The following is a 27,813-nucleotide window of genomic DNA, read 5'->3' on the forward strand; positions in this document are numbered from 1 at the left end:
TAGATATGCAGATAAAAGAACACTTTCTTGATAATGGCTTTGTGCTTTTTTCACTAATTGTGACCAACTTGTTTGGCAATTTGGTAAAACTTCTAACAGACTCTCCCTCCTTCCCTGGCTTTTATTCAAAATGCTTGCAGGTATCTGTAGTCATCGTCTGGTCAATCTGTCTTTTCTAGGCTGTGCTTTTCCTGAGATAGACTCCATTTCCGGTCTTATGAATTTACATTACTACCTATATCACGCAATTTAACTTACTGTGATGGATTGTATGTATTCCTGATGAACTTTGTCAAAATAATTTTTGTTGTTCTGAATTTGATGATTGTTATCTAATCTTCAACAAGATTTTGTTCCACCTACTCCAAAACAATACTCTCTATATAATTTGACACAAAGCATAGCAAGCTGCACTATTAAACATAAATTAGTTGGAATTCAAAATAATGGGTTTCATTATGACATCTTCATACATATGTATCATAAAATGTTGCTCATATTTGAGAACTTTACTGTCCTCTTCCACCCATTTTATCAACTCTTCAAATAGTTCCTATGTACTGTTTTCATGTCATATATATGTTTACATATATACATATATAAATTATGTATATGTGAGAGAACATGTGGCTTTTGTCATTGCAAGTTTATGAAATGGCATTTAATGTAATAATTTTCATTTTCATTCATTTTTATAAAATTTATATAATATCAGGATTCTCTCTGGAAAGTAAAATTATTTTTTAACAATTTTTGCAATAAATGATATGCTCTATTCTGTATGCCACAGGCTGGCTAATTAGCTCATATTTGGCTTTCTTCATGCTTATTATTGAACATGACTGCTTGCATGTAGGTGAGGCAGTCTTTTGCCCATCAGGTTTTTTCATATGGAGTTAATAAGCCTTGTGATCTTACATAACATGCAGCAAGCAGGCTATTTCAGGTTAATGTATTACTTACTCTACTGAGAAGTTATATTTGTAATGCAGTCATGAAGAGCAATGGAAAACTTGGACAGAACATGAACAGCCAGCCAAAGAGGGAAGTCACTAGTATTTCAGAAAAGCCCCTGCACTATCATCTACTTCTAAATCCAGAACTGTTTCTTCATCTGAGTAGGTGGTGCGAGAATGCTAAACTGTCCATAAGTCTAAGAAAAAATTAACACACTAACTATTTTCTCTATTTCCATAAATTTCCAGTTCTTTTCCACTAAAAATCACAAAATTCTGTTTTATATGTACAACGGCAGTCACTGTCAAGGATCTAAGGTAGTACTTTGTTTTGTTTTGCTTTGCTTCTTTAATACTATGAATTTTTTTTTTTTTTTTTTTTTTTTTTTTGGTTTTTCGAGACAAGGTTTCTCTGTGGCTTTGGAGCCTGTCCTGGAACTAGCTCTTGTAGACCAGGCTGGTCTCGAACTCACAGAGATCTGCCTGCCTCTGCCTCCCGAGTGCTGGGATTAAAGGCGTGCGCCACCACCGCCCGGCATAATACTATGAATTTAATGGTACAATAGTGGCATTGATATTATGGGAGTAACCAACCACTTTTTAGAATGGATTTAAAGCACACCCCACAGTATAAAATATACCTGACATTGTCAACAAGGGAAAGAATATCTGGATAGATGGGTCATGTCCCTAGGGGAAAATGTTCAGCTTTTATTCTGCTAAGTAAACATAGCAATAAAAAAGATTTCTAATGGCAAATTGCTATCCTTATAAATCATTACATTGATACCCTCATCAAAGAAGCTTCTTGCAATAGATAACAATTAACACAGAGACCCAAGACTGGTCAATATGAGATAATAAAAGACTGGAATGCTAAGAGATAATTTGGATGCATCTATCATGCATTCTGAAAGCTCAAGTATCTATAAAGAGGAGGCGAAAAAATTGTAAGAGCCAAAGATAGTCAATGGCTTCAAAGAAACAGTCTTTTCCTGACACAAGAGATTCACATATGCAAATATGACTCGCAACATTTGTAACAACTTGACAAAATTCAAGCATGAAGGAGAGGTAGTGGGCATAAATTTTTACCCCTAAGTGGAATTTGTTTGCTGCTAGTCTGGGAAAACTCAGTTTTCTTTAATGGTGTGACATCTGGTATATCTACCAGAATCCACAGCAGGCCATACACCCAGGAGTAACATACCTTGACTAGATGGATTTGAAGAAGGGCATAGGGATATATATGTGATGAATAGGAAAAAAAATAAATATGTAGAGATGGATGGATAGATGAAGAGAGAGAGAGAGAGAGAGAGAGAGAGAGAGAGAGAGAGAGAGATCATAAAATGGGGCAGCTAAGAAGGTGAGAGAGGAAGGGTGGTCTTGTAGGATATGGGAGATAAAATGTGATAAAGAGGATATGTTCTATAAAATTATCTAATAGTTAATATTTAAGAAAATAATTTTAAAGTACTATTAATTTAAGTGTGCTATTGTTGTAGCAATGCTATTTTAAAATCAATGGAAATAATTTTATTAAATGTGGCTTATTACCCACTATATACAAGATCAAGACTGCATTTTTTTTTCTTCCTTGTGATTGGGGATGATTTTGTTTCATCCATTTCACGGGGCAGGATGAGGAAGATGAGTTTCCCAATGTTGTTTCTATGCTTGCACATCGTGCCAGATTCTGGCATAAACATTAATTGGGAGTAAGAGAGGAGCTTGTTTCTGTGATATGGAATGTACCTAACTGGAAAGGCAATTTCAACCTAAAATACAGCAGCCAGCTTACTGTATGTTTATGTCTTCAAGATGGGATGAGACAGAAATCATCAAGCACAAAATTCTTTTTCACTTAAGTTATGTTTGAGTTACATCTAGCTATAAAAAAAATTAAACCAGTAATTCTTCTTAATTATTTCAACCTGATCCCACAGCACATTCACTGATTTAGATTATCTGTCTGCTAACCCAACCATTTTTATTATATCACGGTTTGTCTGTGGTTTTGTGGTTATGCGATGAGAAACAAGAATCGATTAATGAGTGGGTGAAAGAATACTAATCTTGATTTTAAAAGCTGACCAACTTCAGATAAGTCTACCTTTCCAGGAGACTACACTCACCTGGTTATTGCTTCTGTGCCCAAGTCAAGCTGGAATGGTAACTGCAGGATAGCAACAACTCTGTCTTTTCCTGATGTTATAGTGCATCTTGCATGATATTTGGACCAATGTGAAATATGTCAGGTGTGAAGGACATATTTAGAAGTAGATTTAAAGATATAAAGATGGCAGGACTTCTAGAAGTAGAGAGAAGTGAGTAGCTGTATCCCTGTTATTGCCTTCACGATGTGATGTTGCTGAACATAGTATCTGATAAACACAGCAGCAGAAGCTTTTCCCATTCATTCTGAGTTTTCTAAATTAAATGGTTCATAAAGAGTTAATTTATGGAACAAAATGAGGGATTCCTCCCATTTTACAAATTTCATAGTTATTGAATAGTGGTAGTAGGCATTTTGATGTTTACTAAACTTTTCTTGAATTTGCAGACTATAAACTGATTTTTGCAGAGGAGGGGGTTTAGTTCAAAGCCTCACACTCACTAGATTAATGATCAAACACTAATCTCAATTCCCTGCTCTAGACTACAAAATCAATAGAGTCATTCATGAACTGAATAATATTGGTCTGTATGTGTACCAAACATGTCCAGCCAGTTTTGTACACATGGGGGAATCTTTTAAACTGAATAAAAAAAATTCACCGTATTTTTATTTTTGGTGATATCTCATGTGTGCCAACTTTTCTGTGTTCTGGTAACAGTAAGAGAAGTTATTTTGAATTCTTATGTAACATTTAAAATAGAAATTAGAATCATAATGGTGTCTATAAAACTCTTTATGTTTTATTTTTTACACCAATAAAAATAAATAACAGCACTATCTACTTTTTAACGTCATGGTGAAAATTAAATGAAATAATTCAGGATAATTGTGCTACTTCACATTTTGTAACCATCCATAAAGTGCTGGTTCTTGGTTACATTTTAGTGTGCAAGCGATGTGGGAAGTTCGTTTGTATATGTGTTGATTTTGTTGTTGGTTAACGAATAATGCTGCTTCGGCCTATGACAGGGCAAAATAAAGCCAGGTGGGAAATCCAAAAAAAGATATATAGAGAGAGTGGGCAAAGTCAGGAGAGCACCGTGTATTCGCCAAAGGAGAAAGACCCCTGCCCACCCCCACCATAACCTTACCAGTAGGCCACAGGCTCAAGTTTAATAGAAATTGGTTAATTTAAGATATGAGTTAGCTGGGAATATGCTTGAGCCATTGACCAAACTGTTGTAATTAATATGGTTTCCTCGCGAATATTTGGCCTGTGCAACAGGAAAACAAACGAGCAAGTCTCCATTTACATGCAAGTGAGAATTTCCAGCAATGGCACAGAAACTCAGACATGTTTAGACTTGCATTTCCCCGCTATTTAAATGTTGAAGGCAAGATCTTTGGGAATCCAGTATATATACATCATAAGTTCTCAAATTGGAGTATGTAAAAGAATTTCTGAAGGAAGCACTAAACAGTAAAATCAAGATGTTCACCTAAGCCAAATCTACGAGATTCTCCCAGAGCAGTGCCTGTGAATCCAGGCTTCATCATCTTCTGCATTGATATGCTTCTACAATGAGACAGACTTAGAGTCTCTTTAATTCTATGCCTCAATTCAGAAATGTAGCTTCATAGGCAATTAAAGATGTGCATAATTTTTGTATCTGACAGACTTTTCATTGCCCCAATTGCGACCCATGTATACACTGATGACTGACATTTGCAGTAATGAATATTTTTAGAGTTCTTTACAGGAAGCTTCCTAGAGCTTTTTTTTCTGAAAATAGATTTTTTTCCACACAATATATTCTGATTATGGTTTTCCTTCACCCTAGTCCTCCCATTTTCTCCACAACCCAGATTCATGCACTTCTGTCTTTCATTAGAAAACAAAAAAATCATATAAGGAATAATAACAAATAAGATAAAATAAACCAAATAAATCAGAATAGAACAAAACAAATGGAAGAAAAAATTAAAAGACTAAGAAACAAATATAGAACAAACAAATATAGAAGCAGAGACAGACACATTACAGAAATCCCATGAGATCATAAAACCCGAAGCCCCAATATATACACAAAGGACCTGTAAGGTTTAAAATATAATACCTGACTCTATGAGACAAAGAACCTCCAAAGATGCTGCTGAGTTCATTGTCTCTGCTGGTCATGGGTCCATCTTTAAAAGTGCTTTGTTTCTCCAGAAAGACTCCCATGGAAAAATTAATTTTCCTTTTGCAAGTGACTATCAGTTGCAGACAGCTTCTGAATTAGAGATACAGGAGTGTGTCCATATCTAATACCTCTTGGCTCCAGAACCTTATCTAGTGCAAACCCACACTGCCCCTAAGTATGCTGCCACAGTCTCTGTGACTTCATATGTGCATTGTTAATGAGATGCATTTAGAAAGCTTTGTTTCCTTGTTGTTCTCCTTCTTCTCTTCTGGTTCTTACATTCTTTCTGTCTCTTCTCCTGCAGGGTTCACTGAACCATGAGGAGAGTGTTCTCTCTCTCTCTCTCTCTCTCTCTCTCTCTCTCTCTCTCTCTCTCTCTCTCTCTCTCTCATCTCCCTCCCTCTCTCTCTCTCTCTCTCTCTCTCTCTCTCTCTCTCTCTCTCTCTCTCTCTCTGTATATTTTCTGGCTATGGGTTGATCCTTGTATTTGTTGCTATATTCTGCAGGAGGAAACTTCATTGATTACTGATGAGCAAGGCACAGATTTATGAGTACAGCATAATACCATTAGGAGTCATCCTACTGCTGTCTCACTTTAGCAGAACAGTGGTATTTGGCTTTCTACAGCACAACAGGTTCCTAAGGAAACATCCCAGTCTTTTTGGCATCACTGTTTTAGCATTTCCAAAGAAGATATGTGCTATCTTTTGAGATTTAACTAACAAGACTATGCATGACTTCTTTCTTCAAATGAATTAGCAAACAGATTTCTTCAGTTTATGTTTCGCTTCTCTGTTACTTAGCAAAGGTTCAAAATGCCAGTGTGTACTGTGATATCCAGAAGAGAATGGTAAAGAAGCACATCCACTCTTTAGACATGGGCCCTTTTACATAGTGTCTATGTACTAGTGCTTTTAAAAATTATTTAAATAGCATAAAGTTTGGAAAAAGATGTGTATTATTATAGTAGAAACACACGTTTTAAATGTGTGCTAATTTGTACTGCTTCTACAATCATTTAATCATGCAAAGCAAATTTCATAGGAATATTTCTGAGTTTCTGAACATAGGTCTCAAGTATAAGGAAAGTCTTCAAGTTCCTTTGAAAAATCATGCAAGAACATAACAGTCCCAAGAGTCATCTCTTCACCATACTGGACAACACAGAGAGCTACTGCTTCACCATTTTTATTAAGTTAAATTTGTGATAAAGTGCAGAAGATGTTCATTTTTGTTGTTACTAAGAGAAAATGCAGACAAGGCAGCATACATCATCATCCATGCACACAGGAGGTACAGGTAGGAGGACTGGGAACCACGTACAGCAGGATCTACATAATAATTTCAAGACCCCATCTCAAAGCAAAAGAAACAAATGAACAACAAAAAGATGCTATAGGAAGAGAATATCCCTCATGGCTATAGAGAGACAGCAAGTAGTTACAGTCAGAAACATTCAGGATGTTGGCCCACACCATGTATCTCTGGTAGGAAGCCAAGAATGCCAAGTAAAGAACAATCAGATGCAGCTGTTATTTTCCCTGTTGCCAAAGGAAAGATTGCAGATACATCCATTTCATTGTCTCTCCAGTCTTTCTTATGAATCTTATCACCCTTTTAAATAACTTCCATTCACACACACTCTGGTGATTGCAGACACTCTACTTCCCTTTTACTGATGGGTGGATAGAGTGAGTTCATCCGCGTAAGTTTGTCAGAAGTGATGACTGGGCTGCACTTACACTTGACTCATAATTTGCTTTAAAATATTATTTCATCCTCCACTGAGCATATGGAATTGACATTATGAAAATAAACACATTAAAAGGTACCACACTGAGGCCACCACTTTCTCTTCATCCTATGTGCTCAGTGATCAGCTGGCCCAAGCTTGCAACTCACTTTCAAGTCACCAGGAAGACCCTGTCATCTTAGAAGAATCTGCATCTTCATGAGTTTTAGAACTTTGTTTTTGATTTATTTAAAGAGGGTATGGGGTGTGCAAAGCTGAATCACCCTCATTTCTCTGATGTGCACAGGCTGGTACCATAGTCACATTGGTTCTTGACACAGAGAATAAAGGCAAATCTGCCTGGTGGTAGATGGAATCCAGACTGTCACTGAAATGTTACTGGGGACCAAATCTCTGTGCACCTGCTGTGAAATTGGGCAGTACTTCTCTAATCCCATTTCAAATCTACACAAATTGGTCAGCTAAATAGGGCTAAATGGGTTGTGTCTGTTCTCTCAGCATGCAAATCTATGCAGTTTGGGGATCCGACTCATCCTGTGTTCCCTGGTAGGTCATGCTAATCAATGAAACAATAGTTTTCATTTCCATACTATTATCCATACAGTTGTAAGACCTAAAATCACATTCAACTCCTTTGATTGAACTTTCAATAATCCTTGGGTTAAATTATACCAAATCATAGTAGTGGTAAATGTTACCTTCAAGCTGAGAGAAATAGTCCTTTAAATGAGCCATTATCTGCACAGGAATCTCTATCCCAAACAGAAGTGGCATTCCACACAAGCATCGGGAACAGAGCTTTAGGAACATACTCAAAGGCCGTGAGTGAATAAGAACCCAGATCCACACCAAAGCATTCTTCTTACAGCTTACTATGCACAGAGATATTAAAAGGTAAGGCAAATCACTTCACTGAATCCTGACCCCATTTCTTTTTTTTTTTTACAGTTACAATATTTCTATTTAATTTATCTTTTATCATAACTAAGAAAACTATAATTATAACTATCTATCTATTCTTCAACTCCATCAAAGACTCCAGAAGGATATAATATTACCTAAGTAAACAGGAAGTGCATTGTAAGCAACTTCCAAAACTCTAGAAACGACAGAGCCATATCACTGCCTGGATGGTCACCCAAAGTTCTTCTGTACCGTTTGGGTATCCATCTTCAGCCTACTGGTCCATAGTATCCAGCAGACTTTTTCACAAAGCAGGAAATTTCAAAGACAGTTTCACCTATATTAGCAGTTTGTCCGTCACATTTTTTTTTTTTTTTTTGTGCCCTGTAGAATGTCTAGCAGACTCTTTCATGAAGCAGGAACCTGTTAGTTAGATTATCTAGCTGTATAAAGATATATTTCACTTAGATGGGTATTCTTCAAATCAGAGACCTTCAGAATATGGCACTTAAATTTTTTTTTTCATTCTCATGGTTTATTTTTTTTTATATTTAAAAATTTCCATCTCCTCCTCCTCCCCCTCCCTCCGCTCCTCCTCTCCCTTCCCGCCCCTCCTTCTCCTCCTTCCCTCCCCTTCCCTCCACCCATACCTCCCCTCCCTCCCTCTCAAGGCCAAGGAGCCATCAGGGTTCCCCACTCTATGCTAAGTCCAAGGTCCTCCCAACTCCCCCCAGGTCCAGGAAGGTGATCGACCAAGCTGAGAAGGCTCCCACAGAGCCCGTCCATGCAGAAGAATCAGAGCCCAGCGCCATTGTCCTTTGCTTCTCAGTCAGCCCCCGCTGTTGGCCACATTCAGAGAGACGGGTTTGGTCGCATGATCCATCAGTCCCATTCCAACTGGAGTTGGTGATCTCCCTTTAGTTCTGTCCCACCGTCTCCATGAGTGAACGCACCCCTCACGTTTCTGACTTTCTCCCTCATGTTCTCGCTCCTTCTACTCCTCATCAGGACCTTGGGAGCTCAGTCCAGTGCTCCCATGTGGGGCTCAGTCACCTTCCCCATCTGGCACTTAAAATTTTTAAGAACTTAAGACTTTACATGACAGTGAGACACATCTGCTCCTGGCAGCACCAAGCTACTTCAAGAGGATGATGAGCACTGAAGACACTCCTTATGGAGTTGGTTGACCATCTGACAAGAAACTGCTCTTGCCTGGACTGCTTGATAAACTGGACATGCAGGACCCACAACCACTGACCCCATTTCTTAAAATGGGTAAAATCAGAAAATATCTTGAAATCTTTCTAGAAATAAGGGAGAAAATTCAACTCTTCTTTACCTTCATGGTCACGTAAAGCCTCTGGGAGTATTCTGAGGCATACACTCAAATTGTGGTTTGGGGTTTGGGTATGTCTATACGTCTGATGCTGGTGTGATTAAGAAACACTTTCTAATATACAACTGCTTATCACCTACCTTGTGCAGAAGCACTCTGCATGTGCTCATGTAGAGAAACAAATGATCATGCTGGGGCCTCCTGTGCCTAACAAGGCCGGAACAGGCAAAGTAGGCACCTGCATAGGCAACGTTCCAATGCTAGGCATCCTGGAGTCTTTGTCGTCATAGGCCCCATCACAACCGCTGTTTACTTACGGCATTATCAAATGACAGGATGCACTCATACACATTACCTGCATTCTCACCAGTGGACAGTCAGAATACATCACTGTTTCTACCCAAAATTACTTTGTAGAAACCCACACAATTGGTGCCAGATGCTGCAGGCAGCATAACTAGCCTGTGACCTTTTAATTTTGTTTATATATAAGCTCTAAATGACAGATTTTGTACTAACAATTTAAGGTTAAAGGGGTATATTTTGCAGCTTCTTGCTGTTGTTAATGTTTTGTTTTGTTTGATTTATTCCACTCATCTGATTTACCCATTTATTTAAAAATGTAAAATATGCCTAAAGGGGGAAAAAAGCAAACAAACAGAAGAAAAGAAAACAAAAAACCCTCTATCTCCATCGTGGATGTACCCTTCTTCTCAGATCTCTTGTTCCAAAGACATAACAATCTTGGTGAACACAAAGGCAATTGATACTTAACTATATCATGTTGTGCTCTGGAATATGGGAAAATTTCCGTAGTGTTTTCTGAATATATGTGGAAAATACATTGGTAATCCTTGTAGGATCCTGGGATGTCATGTAAGAAACTAGGTCAGTTGATATATGATATACAACTAGAAGTCACAGAATGAGGTGAGGCTTGATTCATTGTGCTTCCAGTTCATAGAAGCGTGTTCAATGGCTGGCTGACGGCAGTATTCCAGGGCTGCAATAAGAAGGGAGCATGTTCTCCCCCTGATGCCTCAGGAAGTTAGCTTAGGGAAGAGACTAACCTCGATTGTGTTCCCTTCCATTGTATTCAGATCCTAATTCAGAACAGTATCATGTATTTTCACTAGAATATTGGAAGTCTTTCAAGACAGACTTTCCCCTACATTACAGATATTCATTAGTAATTCATGTGTAGTCACTGCACAATAAGTCTAATGAACTTAAGACATCAAATAGACCTGAGACCAATGAAGAAATCCGCACGAAAGCATGGAGGAAATAAAAGCTTCAATGGACAATATTTATCCTGTGTGATCAGAGATAAGCATATATCTTTTTCCTCAGCCCATGTCTGTGACTCGAAGCCCTGGTAAAGAAACTCAAGATGAACAAAGCATGTGTTACGGTGGCATGGATTTTACTCACTTTCAAGTTATCTCACTAGAAACAGGACGTAAAACCCCTGACTTCCTCATAATTTCTTTCAGTTTTATTAAGACTAAAATTCTATGTGAATTTAAGCCTTCCCATTTATTCTCTCTCTTAAAAGCTTTCATTTTGCCCTGTGATGAATATTGGACTCGAGTGGATTATCTGGATAAAGAGAATTAGCTGAGGTTTGCATCAGTCAAGAGACTAAAGTCACCAGGGGCTTTAAGGGAGTGACTTACAATATAAATAGGACTAATCTCCTTCAAGCATTGACTTTCAAGAAAGAGAATTTTCTCAAGACCGGTGTTTTTAATCAGCAAGATCTACAGCAAGATTGGAAGTAATGCCAGCGATAAGGGAAGCCGGCTGTGCACAAGGAAACGGACTGAGCAAGCAGCCAATGATCTGATTCATGCAGAATGTGAGAGGCTGGGGGTGGATTAAGAAGTCTGTTGGATTGCCTAACTGCTTCTAGCTCTGAAACTGCCATCCAAAGCCATGCCTGCCTGAAGTGGAAATGCACCATTTGGAAAGGAAGCAGTTATTAGCTGGACGAGGGGACCCATTGAGATGCTGCAGAGGTAGACCAGTGTTTCCATTTTCCATGCCAAAAGCATCAGTGCCAGACACAAAACAGGTGGAATTATTCTAGCATGGCTTTGTAGGGAGAAAGGAAAGTAAGATGTGTTTTGCATGAGATGATGGGGCACCAGCAAAAGCAGACAAGGTGACCACAAAATGAGGCAAGAAATGTCCCCAGCCAGAAATTGTTGGAGCCTGGCAGTGACCTGCACTTATAAACTCACACCTTCTTCACTTTGGAAACAGGAAGAAAAGTACTCCTGAGTGTCTGACTTTGGTGACAAGAGATTGTTTTGGGTTAATATCATGCAATTTACAACGGATAATAAAAGGAGAAAATGCCTCTATAATGTTTCAGACATGTTTTCTTGTGTTTGTGGAAGTTTTAAAAAATGATTTTCTTTAGTATCTCCACAAAAGCTCAAAAAAAGTAATTTTCACAGTGAAAAGTGGGATCCATAGCTAAAGTCATTACCAATCTTCATGTTATTTGCCTTTGAAACACTGAAGAAATGGGCCAGACCCTCAGGCAATATTGTTGTATCAATATTTTCTCTTTCCAGGACACTTGTTAGCTGAGGCTAAATGTGATGTGATGGTCCTTTCTATACTCAAGGGTATATTAGGACTTCAAGAGTACATTTTTCTATTCATTTTACATATCAACACAACTCTCCCCTCTTTCTTCCTCCCACTCTCCCCTACCTCCATCCACTCCTCAGGCAGGGAAAGGTCTCCCATGGGGGGTCAACTAAGCCTAGCATATCAAATCAAGGCAGGACCAAGTCCCCACCACCACCCTCTGCATCAAGGTTGAGCAAGGTAACCCCCCCCCCCATAGCAATGGGCTCCACAAAAGGAAACAGTTCATGCACCAGGGATAAATCCTGTTCCCACTACCAGGGGTCCCACAAACAGACCAAGCCACAAAACTGTCACTTACTTTCAGAGGGTCTAGTTTGAACCCTTGCAGGATTCTCTGCTTTCAGTCCAGTTTCTATGAACTCCCACTAGCTTGGTTCAGCTGACTCTGTGGTTTTCCCCATCATGATTGTGAGCTTCCTTGCTCATATAATTCTTCCTCTTTGCAACTGAACTCAAAGAGATCAGTTCTGTGCTTGGCTATGGATCTCTCTGCATCTGCTTCCATATGGTACTGGATGAAGATTCTATGGTGAAATTTAGGATTTTTACCAATTTGATTACAGGAGAAGGCCAGTTCAGGCACCCACTCCACTATTGCTAGGAGTCTTAGCTGGGGTCATCTGGAGGATCCCTAGGAATTTCCCTAGCACCAGGTTTCTCCCTAACCCCATAATGGCTCTTTTAATAAAGTGTCTCTTTCATTGTTCTCATTCTTCTTCCCTCCTCCAATTTGACCTTGTTTTCATTCCCATCCCCACCCCTCCCCACCCCTGCCCACAATTTATCTTATCTATTTTCCCTTCCTAGGATGTTCAATGTGTGCCCCTCTTAGGATTCTCCCTGTTACCTAGTTTCTCTGGGGCTGTGGTTATCCTTTCCTTTACATATAATATCCACTTATGAGGTAATACATGTGGTATTTATTTTTCTGGGTCTGGGTTACATCAATCAGGATGATTTTTTTAGTTGCATCCATTTGCCTGTAAATTCCATGATGTCATTGCTTCTTACCACTGAGTAGTACTCTATTGTGCAAATGTAACAAATTTTATCTAATCTTTGGCTGAGGGGCATCTAGATTGTTTCCATGTTCTGGCTATTATGAACATAGTTGATCAAGTGTCTTTATGGTATGATTGAGCATCCTTTGGATATATGCCCAAGAGTGATATTGCTGGGTTTTGAGGTAGATGGTTAAAGTTTTAATATAGAAGGGCTGGAGAGATGGCTCAGCCGTTAAAGGCTAGGCTCACAACCAAAAGTATCTGAAACTCAAAAATAATGTTCCCACAACTGCCCTAGGTAATGGATGAGCATTCTAGAACAGAGAGGCATACCCACCAGGAAAGCACTCCGAAGGCCTCCCTCTAAAGACTGGGTCAGTGGATTTATGAAATGATGACTTTCAGTCAACTGCACTGAAAACCAGAGAGCTAGGACAAAGTTAAGCCACACGCCATCAAAGCAAGTAAACCAGGTACTTCCTGTTTGCCTGCTGAGTTCCTACTTAACTCCTTAAACAGGGCTCCACTTCACTTTTCCTGGACCATTTTCTTGTTTGCTCTGAGAGATTTTGAAACAGATAACCATAACACTCATGTTGTCTGTTGTCCATCCACAGTGTACTCTGGATTCCATTAGTACAATATGTTTACTACCTATGATAATGGTGTGTAAACCATTTCTCTACAAGGCCAGGTAGCAAATCACATGAGATTTTGAGAGCCATGCTATGTCTGTGCCATTCATGTATTTAACACACACACACACACACACACACACACACACACACACCCCAAATCGTAAAGCCTTATTCAAGTTGTAAGCAAATGTATGAGGTTATGTTTTAGTAAATACTTATCTTTAGGATATACCTCTCACTTGGCTACAGTACCTGGAACAGAACAGGGAAAACTAAGCTAATGTTCTAAGTTCTGGAGAGGAAGAAGATGTGTTTAAGAGCTCTTGATTAGTTATTGGATTATTTAGTAATTTGATATAATAAAGGGTTGGACAAGTCTATGTTTCTGGCTATAAGATGGAGGCCTTTGTGCAAAAGAAGCATCACTAGGTGTGCATGATGGTGATGGAAGAAAGTGGAATTACATTTGCAAAATATGATCATGAGAACTCTGTGCTACTCTAGAACATCTGCATCATCTACAAGATTTGTGAGAACACACATTCCTGGTTTTAATTTCTGGGTTTTGTGATACTGGGGACATGCATATTTGTCATGTCCCAGAAGGATACTAACCTTCATGGTTGAGGTTATGCTGTGAGACCAACTGTACTAAAAAGAAGTGCCCAAGTATGATATCTGGGTTTCATTATTATTGGAAGTAAATAGACTTGAAAGCAATTAAGGACAGATTGCAACATAAAGCATAATATTATGAATATACATATTACTTAAAAGAAATAACTTGCAGTCTTTAGAGACTAGAGCAGTATTTCTTCTGTTTTTACCCCAGAAAATCTCCTCCTGTGTTGGAGTTCTGGCACCCACCATGTTCTCATTCCTTTTTTGCCTTCTGAACACCTCCTGGATTAGGGCCAAGATCTTTTGTTTTAGTGCTACCAAATATACCTTATATCACTCACTTTTTTGAGCTTCTGTCCACCATGAAGATGGGTCATTCATCTTTAGCCTACATATCGACTTTGTATATCTGAGCTTTTCTTATAACTGGCCTCGTATCCCCAGCAGATCAGGGTTTTCCTGCTAAACCAGGAAACCTGTGTTATCTAGGCAACATCAAGAAGGCTACAGATATTGGGATTAAGCAACTTCATCCCCATGAACGATAAGAAAAATATTAACAAAAATATTTCTTAACTAAGCAACACAAGAAATTTCAAGTCTCTGAAATGTCAAGCTTTATCGTTAATATTTGTGGGAGAAATTGTGTGCACATTTCTGCATTTACAATTGGAGGCATTGCTCAGCTCAGCACAGATTGTCTGTCCTCTATGTTCTGTTTCCTTCCTCATAGCACTTCTTTCCTCTCTCCTTATTATCATTGGCATGGTTTTGAATATTAGCAATTATGTTGAAAGCCACTATTCACTGAATTCTCCTTACAGTGCTTTGTCTTTATTTCCTATTTCTTTCTCACAACCGTCGATGGTGTATGTCATTCTATCTCCATTTCAGAGAAATCCAGAGACAAGATAACTTGCTCAAAATCAAAATTTGAATAGATAATAGTGAATTATTACCAGACCTGACAGAACAGAGCCCATCCTCATCCAAACAACCAACATCAGAAACTGTACAAATACTAAAATTGCAAAGTCCTTTCCATTGACTGTGCATAGTTATAGATAAAAAATAACAACATTGTTGAAAATGTAAAAATACAGAAACACTTTTTTTGTTTTATTTTATATTTTATTTCTTTTTTGCTCATTTTTTATTAAAAATTTCCATCTTCTCCCCTCCTCCTCCCCCTTCCCTCCCCTCCCTTCCACCCATACCCCCATTCCTCCCCTCTCCAAGACAAAGAGCCATCAGGGTTCCCTTCACTATGTTAAGTCCAAGGTCCTCCCAGCTCCCCCTAAGTCCAGGAAGGTGAGCAACCAAACTGACAAGGCTCACAGTGAGCCCGTCCATGCTGTAGAGTTCATGGTCATTGCCGTTGTCCTTGGTTTCTCAGTCCTCCTCCACCGTCAGCCACATTCAGAGAGTCTGGTTTGGTCCCCTGTTCCATCAGTCCCATTCCAACTAGACTTGGTGGTCTCCAGTTAGATCTGTCCCACCATCTCAATGGGTAAACGCAGTCCTCATGGTCCTGACTTCCTTGCTCATGATCTCCCTCCTTTTGCTCCTCATCAGGACCTTGGGAGCTCATTCTGGTGCTCCTATGTGGGACTCTGTCATTTTCTCCATCCAATGCCAGGTGAAGGTTCTATGGTGATATGCAAGATATTCATGAGTATGGCAATAGGGGCAATAGGATGGTTGGGATATAGGAAGGGTGGATATGGGAACAAGGAATTATATATCTTAGTTAAGGGAGCCATTCTAGGGTTGGCAGAGACTTGACTCTAGAGGGGTTCCCAGGTGTCCAGGAAGACGCCCCCAGCTAGGTCCTTGGGCAGCTGAGGAGAGGGTGCCAGAAATGTCCAGAAACACTTTAAAGCTCTTACGATCCTAATTCACAGTAGGAGAGATTCATATACACATGGAAGTCCACTTACATAGTCCACTACTAAGGAAAAACTTGACCAGGACTTCCTAACTCCTTCCTGACATCGTTAGCTTTCTGTCTGAAGTAGAGAACCATGCCGATTACTGTACAAAACAAGAATGATTTTATTAGTGAGACAGGAAGAGCGGGTGTGAGAAGTAGAAGATGATTGCATTCTACAGAGATGATGGTCATACCTTGAGGCAGAAGCACAAGCGCTGTGTAAGGACAGCTCTAAGCTGGGAATTGTGGTCAGTTATCTCTTTTGTTTTTGCTTTGCTTTTCTCTCTCCCTTTTTTAACCTAGAAGCTATTGAACACTTTTGAAAACCAATGATGGATACCACAACTTCCCATCCCATCAAGGATAATGATGTCATAGAAGTTGCATCAGGGAATCCCCCTTTCAATCAGCTTCTACTTCCTATATTTTCTACAATCTCGTAAGATTGTTTGCAGGAATATGCACTAATTTTTTATGTATATAGATGTATATGCACTACATAAGTGCCTGATGCCTACAGAAGTCAGAAGAGGGCATCAGATCCCCTGGGTCTGGAGTTACAGATGGTTGTTAGTCTCCATGTGGGTGCTGGAAATGGAATCCAGGCCTTCTGCAAGAGTCCTCAGTGCTCTTAAGCACTGAGTCATCCCTCCAGCTCTGAATATAATCATGTTAATTGCTTATTAGCATCCAAACAATCCCCAGGCAAGTCTGAGAGAAAGTGATGTAAGTAAGCTCAACACTTAAACAACCCTTCCTCTGTGGAAATACTAAGCAGAAACAATTATTGATTTAAAAAGTAGAGTTTCCTTGTTCTTAGGCAAGTACTGGTGATTTCTTCTGGTAATGTGCTACAAAATGTAATTTAAGTCAGTTGATGTCACAAACATTTAAGATTTGTGAAAAACCAAATGTTGTAAGTGGCAGAGCAAGAAAATAAAACATTTTATCAGTCAAATTCACACACCAGAGAGCAGCATTCTTAATATTTGTATTGACTTGGTATGAATAAAAAGCTGTTTTTAGGCTGAGTACGTGAGCTAGTAATTGTGAAACTCTATGTTTCATCCTCCATATAGACAGAAAGATACCAGGGGAGAAAAATACAGAAAGAATAGAAGCAAGGGAAGAAAGAAAGGAGGAGGGAGGAAGGCAGAAGGGAGGGAGGAAGGGAAGGAAGAAAGAAGGAAGGAATTTAAGAAAAGAAAGAAAGAAAGAAAGAAAGAAAGAAAGAAAGAAAGAAAGAAAGAAAACTTGTTCTTTCTTGCTTGCTGTAACCATCTGCTACTTCAGCATGTCATCTCCCGTGTAAACTGGTACTAGATCTCATTAGAACTAAACTAATTTCTTCTTCTAGATCAGATTATAGGTTTTGTAGGCTCCATAATGTATCTTTGTCACTTGAAAGAGATTATAGTTACATTCTAAGAAGAATATAAAAACAAAATGTGAAAAGACAAACATTAAATATTGTTATAAGGACAAGAAGAGTTAATTTTAGCAGTCAAGTACAAAACATATATTTAACAAAAAAGCTATTACCCAGAGAAACCATAGTGCTGATGACTGAAAGAGTCATTTGTCATTAGATGACAAATCCTACAATTTCTTCAATTTAATTAAATTTTTATTTAATTTTGAGTTTTATTTTCATATATTCATTATATTGTTTTAAACAGACTTTTGCTTTATTTTTAAAATATTGATTTCATTTATTCCTGTATATATATATATATATATATATATATATATATATATATATATATATGTATGTATATATAACGTATATATATGCATGTGGGAATGTCTGCCATATGTGTCCTGGTATCTTCAGAGGTTGAAAAAGGGTTTCAGATGCCCTGAAGCTTTAGTGATAGGCACTTGTAATCAACCCTGCTTGTGTTCTAGAAACTGAACTCAAGTTGTCTTGATGAGCAGAAAATTGTCTTCATGGCTGAGCCTTCTCTTCAGACCCATCCTAACCAATAGCTATCTAAGTTTTAAGATATGAGAAAGAAGTGTGGCAGTATTTTAAGAAAATTGATAATGATAAAAAGTTTGTATCAGAAGAGTGATTGACCATTTATAACAGGCAAAATGTAGAATAAAAGAATCAAAACTACACTTTTCCATGAAATAAACACAAGCCAGGCTCCCAAGGAGTAAACGAAAGCATGTGGGCTGAAGCAGTGGGTGGGAGAGAGTGCTGCATGGCCCACAGTCATGAAAGAAGAAGGAATATGAACAACTGCAGTCAGCTGAGCAGCAGAAAAAATAAATTAAATGATGCCGTCCACAGGACCAAGACAATAGCTTAAACATCAATAAGAAATTCTGGAGCATTTATTGATGAAAACTTCCCAGCCTGAGGGACAATGGCCAGTATAAAGACAGACAGCAGCCACTGTGTATATCCTATTTTATCTGTCCTGCTTCATTATTGTTTTGTTTTGTTTTAGGGGTCAAACATGTATCCGGGCAGACATGCACATGTACGCACATGCATAGACTCTTGCTGACTTATGTATCCAAGTGACTATTCACTATAAGTAGTTTCCTTCCTGATGAATGAAAGTTCACATAGTAGAGGCAAATAAGACTTTAAGTCTCTTCCTGTAGGCATATCACTCCAGAAACATGAATATGGTCATAATAATTACAAACATTTATTGGTGAATAGGCATTTAAACTTCTTTATGCTTCTTAATGTTTCAACAACTCCAGGATGAAGATTTTCCTTAAAACAATTACATGGAAGTGTTGGCAGCTAGATTCAGCATGTTGACCATCATGGTTTGCTGCTGGACATAGATGAGACCACTTCAAAGTAAATCTCAGATTCCCTGTGTAAGAATGCAAGCATCTGGTTTCTGAAATCTTACACCTCATTTTTGGGCAGTCAGGGAGTCCTACACAAAACTTAAATTCAACACATTGTTTAATGTTTTATTTCTACATCCACTTAGCTGATCATTCCAGCCTCTAGTTTTAGCCTACATAAAAACATTTGAGATGCTGACCTACATGTATAACTTTATAAGTAGGATTCTGATTAGAAGTCCTTAAATGCTAGCTATTTCTGAAATACATTCACTCAAACCAACTGACCTCAATCATTTTAAGGTTAAACTAACACAATTGAGTGCATATACACACATTTAACACACACACACACACACACATATACACATATCATTCTGTATGTGCTTAAATATTTTAAAGATAAATTCATATCATAAGAATTCTAGGCCATGGAGATTGATAAGAAACATATTTAGAAGAAATGGGGAGAAATAACTACTGTATGTGAGAATATTTTAAATGACCTTTGAACAGCTGCTTAACCAGAGTATAGTCCTTATTTCTTGAGATTAAAGTTAAGTGGTGGTTTTACTAACCTTAGAGAGTACACTACAGATAAACCTTCAATCTTTGGGACATAGTCTAGGAACAAATGTAAATGAACTATCAGTTGCCTGTTTGTTTTACATTGCTGTATACATGTGAATCCAGAATGAGCTTGCCTAAGGCCAGATCAGTTCTCCTAACTAGTTGTGAGTTTATGCATATTATGTAGAAATGGTTTATAATTTCAAGATGGGAATGGTAGCTGTCATAGGTGCTCGGAAAATTAGATAAATTAAGACTAATGAAGTAGAAAAATTCCTAAAGTATAGTGGGTAGTATGCATCTATTAACGTTAGTTATTGATATTATTCTATACACTCATGGCTACGTCAGACACAGCTGAGAAATGTGACTGTAGCAATGACCACTTCGTTGCATTCAGTGTAAGTTCAATAAAATAATTTGTCTGAATTCCTGGAATTCAGTGAACTACTAAATGCTATAATGATGATGAAGCTTACTGATGAAACTATTTAAGTTGTAATCATTATTCTATATCAATCACGCCATGGGTCTAACTCCAGAGATGATGTCTAAATTTAAGTCACAATAACTTTATACCTGCCTGGCCCACAGATATCCCTTAGGAACCTACATGACACAATTCTAACACAGGGTACTAGTACACAAGTTACTAGACAGGAGGCTAGGTGAATAATAAAGATCTCAGTTTTGTCATTATAAATGTTAGAAGTTTTTAGTAACAATTACTCGGAAAAATAACATTTTAAATCTAGGCTGGAGAGATAACTCAGCATTTAAATGTCTATGTTGATCATGCAGAGGACCCAGTTTTAATTACCAGAACTCACAAGGACCTCATAACTCTTTGAGACTCTAGGCCGAGGAGACACAAGGCCCTCTTCTGGCTTCTTTGGGCACCAGGCAGGCATGTGGTACACGTAGATACATTGAGGCAAAACATTCATACACATAAAATTATGAAATAATGAATCTTTTAAAAACTTTGAAACCCAAAATGGTACTGACATCTTATCAGATCCTGATCAATTTCAGTTTAGTTGAAAGGCCTTGAAAAGCTAAAGTGATAATCCCCTGAATGTTTGGCTTTCCCTTTTCTGTGTATTTAATAAACTCTCCTAGACCATTATACAAATGTTTTGTTGTTTACCTTGGGAAATTCTGAGCTTATTTGATGAAATACTCAGTCACCTATAATCTTGTGAGAGCCACAAATGATTATAATTACAATTTATGAAGTCACTCAGAATGAAGACTACAATATGCTGAGTCTGGGAACTGATGTAATTGTGTTTTTCTTCAGATCAGCAGAAAATTTAAAAGACAGAACATCTTTAGAGCATCATATCCAATTGCATTTTCTCTGTTTTATTAACTATAGTCATTAAAGAATCATTGAAGGAAAGATAAGATTTCCCTGCTAGCTCTTTTAGAGAATTTGCATGCTAAAGAAGAAAGGAAGAATAATTGTAGCAAGTTACTGAGAGACCATGAGAAGCAAAGATAACTTAAGGTTTAAAAGTCTTGGTCTTGGGTTGGTGAGGGAGCTGAAGAGTTGGGTGACCTTGCACTGCCTTCCTTCAGAACTACTTCTTCAATCACTAAACTATAAACAACACATCATCACTGTAGAATCCTTTATCTATATAATTCCATGACTATGGAATAAGCTAATAATTGCTCTCTTGGGTAAACAAACAGAAAGTTAGCATTGTAGTATCTGAGACTCTTGGCAATAAATGAACTCTTCTTGCAATATTGAATGAATGTTTTATTTTGTCTTGTGTACGAAGCTTTCCTTGGTGTCCTGCAAGTCTCATTTCATAATACCTACCACCCGAAACATGAATCAGAAGTTTACTGGTATTGCAGATAATTTGGGTTCTTGAAATTCAAGAAACACATCTAACTCACTTTTTTCCTACACTTAGGAAAAGGCTTGTCGCTTAGTGTGTGACTACAGAATGAATAAATGCTGTGGGATAATACTCTTGTACACTGTAAAGTTTTTTCACTTATATTGGTTTAATAAAATGTTAATTGTTCAGTGGCTAGGCAGGAAGTATAGGTGGGGCAACCCGACTAGGAGAATTCTGGGAAGAGGAGTGGCAGAGACACAGTCATTATCCAGAAGCATAGGAAGCAGGATAAGAATGCCTTATGAGAGAGGGTACCAAGCCACATGGCTAAAACATAGATAAGAATTATTGATTAATTGAAGTGGTAAGAGCTATATAGTAATAAGCTTGAGCAATAGGCCAAAGAGTTTATAATTAATATAAGCCCCTGTGTGTTTATTTGGGACTGAATGGTTGCAGGACAGAGTGGGACAGAAACTTTCATCTACAAGCAAAGGTGGTAACCAAATAAATGGACAAATGAGCAGCTCTTATCAGTAGATGTGAGTAAAGCATCACTTCCACTCCGACTGCACATGGTGCAACCTGACACTGTGCAGTGCGCTACAAATTCACAAGGTGCTGCCTGACACTGCCCAGTGCAGTTCCTTCTGCATGTTGTTCTTGGATGCACTAATAGAGGGTAAAGATGTCAATGGGATTTATCTTTAGACCTTGCTTTGAAGTTGGGGGTTTAGCAAAATGGAGAGCAGAGGGATTCCTCTATATTCACTGTGGAGAGAATAGTGGTTCGTCTCTATAGAGAATAAAAGCGTTCCTCTCTATGGAGAGCAGAGGTGCCTTCAGCAATTGGAATGGGCACATTTTCAATTCCATTTTATTTTCAATGTAAACAGATTTCCAGAAGAAAATGGAAAAGGGCTATAACCCATTTCATGTTTCAGCATTTAAGCCAAGAACTATTGTGGCTAAATTATCTCTTCAATGTAAGATATTTACCTTGATCTTACATATCCATGGCCAATAATATTCATTAAATATCATTCATAATTTCATTTACCCATAAAAATTTACCAAGATCATCTTATTTTAATTCAAATAACTAACAAATGATTTTTCCTCTAGAGCTATTTGGCTTAATAAAATTCATAAAGTATCCTTCTGTCCTGCTCTTAATCTTTTAGGGACCTCAACTCAAGTCAAACCAGAATTCATGGCTTTGATGTCAAAATGAGTTACAGACCTAACCAGTTTGAAGTGGAGTTGGAAATTTTATTGAAGATAGTTTTAATATAGGACTGAGTATGAGGGTTAGAAAAAGGAAAATAAATGAGGACCAGCCAAGGACTGGTGACCACAGCTGGAGAAAGACAAAGGCAACTAGCTACCTGTAGCTGTGTCCTACTGTGGGGAAAACATCACTTTACCCATATGATAGCTTTAGATATGAGCTACTTACAACTCTCTATTTGTTCATATTTTGTGTGTCTTCCTGTCTCTTTTGCTGTTGTATTTGAAAGTTGAGGGGGAAAATAGCTCCATCAATTAACTTAATTTCTAAGAATAGTAACCTAGAATCTCACATGGCAAGCAATTGTACTCTGCATATTTAGGAAACAATTGTCATTGGTAAATGTTTCTCTCTGTGGGCCCCATCATCTATATTATGAGCCACCATGTGAGTCTTCCAACCCTAGTTAGTGAGAGGATGAATTGTTATCTCCCTGATTGATGCTGATGAGCTCTGGGAGTAGATGGCGTTTGGATGCTGTAGAAGCCAAGTGGCTGGAGGCCACCTCTCTCTACTGCTCTGCTGGCAGTTATCTTTGAATGACTTGGAAGAAGCCACAATCCCAGTAACGTGGTTATGGTTCAATGGCTTAAATTAGCCATTTTCTTCTGCTTAGATCATTGTCCTGCCCAGACCCTGTTTTTTTGGTGACTCTGATGGTAACTTAAAAGGAAATACAGATAATGTGATTCCTTGTTTCTCCTTCTCATATGTGCATAAGATGAAGTATTCCAATATAAAACTCTCTCAAAAGTAAAGGTGATTGAAAATTCAGTAACATTGATAACCTAGATATTTGCAAAATAAATGTAACACAAACTCTGAATGTGATTTTCAATATTTATTTAAAAGTCCAAGTAAATATTTAATTTAAATCTCATCCTACATGTTTACTTGTACTGAGCAGTATATTTTATCCTAGAAGATGGTTAAATTTTGATCATTAAAGATAATAGCTAATTCAAAACAAAGCTGGAGAGTATATGCTTTATTTTTCCAAATATCATACAAGCAGACCCTTAAACAGACTCTGCATATTACTGTTTGTACTTAATTTTTGTTACTTATTCAGGATTTTAGATTCAGATAAAAGTTAATGCTGGTACTCAAGGATATTTAAAATGAGACTTTCTGTATGTACAAATATGCAATTAAGGAATAGTTTGCTCCCATGTCAGATCTTTCTGTAAAATTTCCCACCTACAGTCCATACAGGCTAATCATCATTATTAGCAATGACTCAATGAGGAAGAGGGTAGTGGTGATAGGCACATTTCATGTTTCAAACTTGCAGCTCTTCAAGCTGTTTGTGGATAGATAACGGCATGGTTTTATTGCTTTGGATTTTTTTTACATCAGGTGCTACAAAAGATAATTCATATGATGCTTTGCCTATATTATAAATGTCAGGCATGGCAATCCTGTGCAAGCACTTTGGTTTTATCATCACACCCTGCCCTGCTGCCTTATGCATCAATATCTCCAGTGTTGCCTTTCATACCCTTCTGTGACATCATGGGAGGCACAGAAGGTAATCTTATCCGCGCAGGTGTTTCACAGACCTGAAAGCAAAACTCCTCTATTCACTCAAGAGCATCATCTATCTGCAATTAATATTCTGTCTATTTAGAAATAAGAAATAAGTACCTAGCTAATATTTCAGATTCTTTTACCATGCAACCAATTTTTGTCTATTAAAGCTCAGTTTTTTTTTTTCCCTGATGGATACTTTATTGCTTCCATAAGTTTATTATTGATTTGGTCAACATCATTATTACTCACTTACTGATGATTCAATTCTCTTGCTCTTGTTCCAATATTTTGATAGCCAATTTGTTTGAATTTCATAATGCCTTCATGGACATTCTAATATTTAAGCATATTTTTCTCCATTCTTTCTAAATAATCAGGAATAGTGAAACATTAAAAAACAAACCTGTTTTCAAGTGAAATTGCTATGTTTGTGTAAAATAATATTCACAAATTATAAATTTTTACATAATCTATGCTTTTAAGTGGTTATAAACACAACACCATGAGAATCGGGTATCAATAGCAATACTATAATATGAACTTAAAAATCCCTGAGGGTTAGGAAACCTTCATCTCCTCACTGTGAATCCACAGCAGAGCCCAGCCTCTCACACTCAGTAATTACTTTTAAAGATGGCAATGGACCTGCCTAGATGTGCACTTGGGATGGGAACATTATCTTCAAATGTGGCTACCATCGTTTTCAGGACGTTTTATCTTCCCCATTACCTGCTAGGGGTACCATCTGTTGATGTCAGCAAATTAATGCTTTGTTTTGTTCTTTACATTTTCTGGTACAAACAAATGTGATGATCATCTTCTAGAACAAAGTTCCATCTACCTGCTCATTCCAACAAGATGTTAAGTTTTCTGGGTCATGTCACCCTGTCCCAACATAGAAGAAGGAGGTGGTTTCTTCCAACACAGCAGTGGTTGAAGCAAACCCAGCTATTTATACAACGCTGTGTCAGCGCGGATTCTCTTTCAAGGCACTTTTCAGAAATCAGTGTATCTTAGGACATGATGCTCTACCCATCAATCCTGCTGCCAAAATGGAGAGCTACAGGGTTGCCGGCATATTTGGGAGCAGATGGTAACACCTACTGCTGTGTCCAAAGAGGCTGCTGGGCATATTTATCTGATGTGAAGCTGGTGGGCATATTTATATGATGTGGTTTTGAGTAAGAAGCCAACCATTTTACTCCATTCACCACCACGGCTCTGCATTTTGTAGTAAAGCCCTTTTGTGAGTCTGCTTGCTAGTTGAAAATAATTAAATAAACTATTTGCCAATGTTTTGTATCCTTTTGATTATAGTCATAATAAAAGAATGGTAATTTTATTCCTTTTCCACTGTTTGCTTAAGTATTTCTGTAAAGCACTTTTGCATAAATAAAACTATTGTGTATTAGCATCATATACTAATTGAAACATATTCTTCCCTTAGTTGCTTAAAATTTTCAGTGCTCCCTAACCCTTCCATATAGCTCTCTCCAATTCTAATTAATTCGCATTGCAAAAGCAATGAGTTTGATCTCAGCTGTAGATGTCACAGTGACTTATTCTTTCAATGAGGTGATAATTGGTGTCTGGTTAATTCTATTCATAGAAACCATAGTCCATAAGAAAGTAATCTTCACTTCTATTACACAGCATGAAGCTTCCAGTAACACCTATCTGCTTCCTACTATGCAATATTTTTGTTCTTGAAAGCAGAATTACAATTGTAGAAAGGTAACTTATAAGCAAATAAATTCTATCTGCCCAACAGTAATGTAAGTAGAGAGTATTCCACTAATTCATACTTAGTTCCACAGATTTTAGCACACACACAGATGTTAGAATGTTCAAAATTCTCTCAGAGCAGTCGGTAGAAGTTACAGCCTCACTCTATAAAGTAACTTCTAAATCTTCAAACAGATGTAGTCTATGGACATGCATTAAATACAAAGATGATTAATGATATCCAATGAAGTTCGCCCCCATGATTTAGTGTGTAATATTTTAATAGATATGAAGTAATAAATTTATTCTCTCCAGATATGCTCGTTGATTGTGAAGCATATGAGAAGATGGATAATCATGATCCGGCACCCACATTCCAATAGGGCCATGGGAAAAGTAAACAGAATGGTTCCAATATTATCACCTGTCTGCAACAAGTTTTACATGTCATTACATTGCCTTCTCAAAAGATCTGTCATAGGTTCACACACACACACACACACACACACACATTTTCACTCTTTTGTCTTTCAGTCGATATTTCTACTCAATGTTTTATTTATTAGTGGTGCCCATACAATTTTAGGAAACTGTGTTGTGATCTCATTTTAGAGCTTCTACATGAGCACTTTATAGTACGATTCTACCATAGGGCACGCATTCATTTAATGGTTACAGATATGACATTTGCTTCTGTATTTTTGCTAACACAAGTAATACCATTTGTGAACATGTTTGTGCTCATCTTAGTGAACATGTATGTAAGATTCTCCAGGAATAAAAAGTCCCTGTGTGCAATGTGTTTAAATGACTAATTTTATATTTTAAGTCCACTCTGCCCCCCAAAAAAGTGAATTTATACTTTCTCAACCTACCAAGAAGGTACATAAAAGCAGTCCTAAGCATTCAGAAGGCTGATCCAGGAGGATAGGAGGACTGGCATAAGACTGACATCAATGGGCACTACGTTAACACTTGACACCAAAACAAAATAAAACAACTATGGGTTCCCCAGTAGTATAAAACACCCAATGTGCTGATTAATGAAATAATAAACATCATCATGATAATTATCTGTTGTCATTAGCAACTTTATTGAATCCATTGCAGGTGCACAGAATTATAACCACTAACTATATTAATGAAAATCACTAAAGTAAATAACGAGTATATCAGCCAGGCAGTGGTGGCACATGCCTTTATTCACAGCACCTGGGAGGCAGAGGTTGGCAGATCTCTGTGAGTTTGAGACCAGCCTGATCTACAAAAGCTAGTTCCAGGACAGGCTCCAAAGCTACAGAGAAAACCTGTCTCAAAAACCAATAATAAAGATAATAATAATAACAATAATAACAATAATAATCAGTCTCAGTATATCAACAATAAAACTATCCATGGGACAAAACAACTGAAGTCACCAGCAGAAGTGTACATTAGAGTTTAGAGGAAGAAAAAGAATTCATTTTGCAGAATAATATTATTAAGAGTAAGTTTGAAGTCTAAATATTTTATTGCTAATTTTCACATAGTTGCACAAAATCTTTACATTTACTTTAGTATATTTAAATATATTGTCTTTTTTTACATTTTTTAAAACATGCAACCAATTATAATAAGCAAAAGTTCTTGGCCCCTGGACAATTCCTGCTCGCTCCCAAATTACACCCTCATACGATTTCTCTGGGCATCTGTTCTAAAATTGTGTGTTGTAGACATGTACTGAGTCATACCAAATATTCTACTAGAGTTTGTTTACTTTATCTAAAGTGGATCAGAGCAATTTTCCACTTAGGTACACACAGATTGGCCTATTTTCATATACCTTATCTATGTACTATATTTTATCATACTGATAACAATATTGAGTATGCTTGTATCTAAAAATGCTTCAATAATTAT

Source organism: Arvicola amphibius, chromosome 6 (assembly GCF_903992535.2).
Source record: "Arvicola amphibius chromosome 6, mArvAmp1.2, whole genome shotgun sequence".
Taxonomy (NCBI): domain Eukaryota; kingdom Metazoa; phylum Chordata; class Mammalia; order Rodentia; family Cricetidae; genus Arvicola; species Arvicola amphibius.